The sequence below is a fragment of the Phalaenopsis equestris genome, unplaced genomic scaffold (genome assembly GCF_001263595.1).
Source record: "Phalaenopsis equestris unplaced genomic scaffold, ASM126359v1 Scaffold197958, whole genome shotgun sequence".
Lineage (NCBI taxonomy): Eukaryota > Viridiplantae > Streptophyta > Magnoliopsida > Asparagales > Orchidaceae > Phalaenopsis > Phalaenopsis equestris.
In genome coordinates, this window is record NW_018217902.1 from 40,719 (window position 1) to 43,816 (window position 3,098).

Here is a 3,098-nt window from a genome sequence, read left to right on the forward strand (position 1 = left end):
AGCGTTGCCGCTGGTGCTACCATGAAGGTCCTTATATTTCAGTCGTTCTGATGGAGCGGCTTCGACAAAAACTTAAGGCAGGGGAGGGAGAGAGCTGGCTCGTAAGGGGGAAGGGAAACCTAAGGCACGGGAATGTAGGGAGATTTTGAGAGTTTTGATAATTTATCTTATGTAGTAGAAGAAATAAAATGACCAATTTTATTTTATCATTTTTTATTATCAAATTTTAAAATAATTTTATTTCTAAAATTTCACCTTCTTTATGTGACTACTTTATTCTTAGAATGGGTGAAAGCTAAACTGTCATTTATTTTCTATCTTTTTCTTTATCTAGTCTTTTTCCTTCATTATTGTATAAAATCTTATCTTCCACTCCATAAGATAAAGCAATGACCAATAAAAAGCTACACGTGAAGGAAACAGTTGATGGCTGACTTTAGGTCTCCCAAATACGTGGCTATGGTGTTCTCCTCTGACTCCTTCAACTCACATTTGAGCATGAGCTGCTAAAACTCCGCTGAGAACTTCTGCACTAATAACTCTTTCTAATGTGTCTTGATAGTAGTGTAGGGGTGTATATTTCCTTTTCATCTTCTCCCAAGTAGTGAACTTGTTCCTACCTTCTCTATATCACTTTTTTTCATATTCTCCAAACACAAAGAGGAACTCTTCTTCATCTTTATAACATCAAACTTCACTCTTATATCAGCTAACACTTCCTTATAATCAAAAATCATCTCAACAGTCTACAACCACTCAATGAAGCCATATGAATTCCTTCCCTCTAATTTTGGCAACTTTATCTTTACTCCTATCTCCATGTCCTCCACACATCCTTTAACCTCACCTGACATCCTAAAGCGTCGTGGTTTGTCCTCTTCACTAAAATCTTTGCTATGAGAGGGATTCAAATTTTCCTCCCACTCCTCTTTGAATCTCACTATCATGGTCGATGATGATCTCTCTATGGATCTCTTTCTCAACTTAAGTAAGTCTTCGTTGAAGTAGGCAAATTTTCTGCTGCATCTTTTCCATGGTAAGTTCCAATCAACTTACGGAACTTGTCTTCGAGGTAACATGGGTAGGATTTTAATTTGGGAGATAGAAGAGGGTATAAGAGGTTGATTTGGGGTGCATTAAAAAATTAGGGTTGCGGATTTTGAATATCAAGAGAATTAAAGTTAGGTCCAAATTTGGCTATGTTTTGGCGGGTATAGGTCACACTAGGAAGGAACTAGAGTTGGCCTAACTTTGATACCAAATAATATCAGAATTAAACAAAAAAACATCCAAAAGAAAAAAATATATATTATAACTGAATTCAAAGTCTGAAATCATAACAAACAACAATGAAAATAAAAAATTGCAACAAACAACACATCACTAGAACTACGATTTAACAGCATACGATGGGGGGCAACAAGTTGGAAAGTAGAAATTTTTGTTTTTTATGGATTTCAACTAGCTATTGGGAGGGAAAACAACGATTTTGCTGCCTTTCTGAGTGGCGTAAGCAAGGGGGAAAGCAGTGAGGGAGAAGAGAATCAATGTGGGAGCAAATGGGGTACGAGCAGAAGGGGTAAACACCACCTCTAGAAAAAGACAACCAGAGCACCACTTGGAGGGTAAAAGAAGACCCTGATGGCTCTACCTAAGCGATTTATAAAAAAAGTTAAACCCTAAAAACCAATAAAGCACATATATAGTTTTAGATAATTAGGAGTTGGCCCCACTCCAGTTGGACGACCTTCCCAAGTTGACTAAAGGGCCGCCAGGCCCTAAGGAACCCTATATCTAACTGATCCAAGCACAGACACCCTCATAAAAAACTATCTCCACCTTTACAGCTCCTAGTTTTTTTCCACTCACAAATCATTGTCCATCATCAACACCCCAACAAACCTATATATTGCTCAGCACACACCATCAACCTTAAGAACTCATTCCTTCCTTTTGAACTCATCATACACTACCCATACTTGAGCTCATAATATGACCTAACCCTCATAGATGATTCTCTAAGACCTAAAGCTTCTTTACCTCATCTTCACCACATGCATTGTTGCCCAAGAACAAGAAAATTCACCCCACTTAAGAGCCCGCCAAATACTCTCTTAAAGAGTATGCTTGTGCGTCATCTTTAGTCAAAATATCCTCCATATGGTTCAACTACTAAATTGTGATAATCATTAGGATGGTTGCTTTATGAGAAACTTTCATTAGGATGCTCTATTGTACATTATTTATCTTAGGCATTGACCATAATCACCACAACTTAAAAAAAAAATAATCAATGAAGTGACTCCAAGGCTATTAAAGATTAGGATTAAGCTCATCAAACATAATGAAAAACAATGTTTAGAGATTCTCTACTACTAATTAGAGTTTGAAAAGGATCCATTTGACTCTTAAGAGCATAAGGGCGGGTCAAATAGAATAAAAAAAAAGAAGCAAATCTGATAATTTATTTAAATAGAATTTTGATCCAAGAAATATGAAAGTGACATCATTTTGGGCCATTTATATATTGCCATCTTTTATGTTTGGTAGTATAAAAAGAACTATATATATATATATATATATATATTATCAACCACAAAAGCAGTATAGCAATCGAGTTTGATGGGATTGCACAATAGCCAAAAATGGAAAGGCAAATAATCCAGCTAAGCGGAACCCCCTCCATTGAGTTCTTCCGTAAATTTTAATAACTAGTCCTAATAACAAATACCCATAAGTCAGCATTCACGATTACTCTTGGATAAGTTATCAAATTCTTTTAATGAATTGACTTAAGCGAGCAGGCATTCTTATAACAAGCTTAGTAGTACTGTAGTAATAGATGAGTAAGGCTACAAACTCTTGGGCGTGCTGGCAAAATCCAATTGTAGGAAACGAGACCCGAGTATCAGTCTTAAATTTTTGGCTAGATACTTTTTAAATCAAGTTTGAAAATAACTAGGTTAATCTGATAGAAATAATATATATGCGTACAAGGTCAATGTGCCCAAGTTGGCTGAAAAAAAAAATTAGGATACCTTCGACAAAATTATTTTTGGACATTTCGACAAAATGATGTCAGAAATTTCCCACCGCCA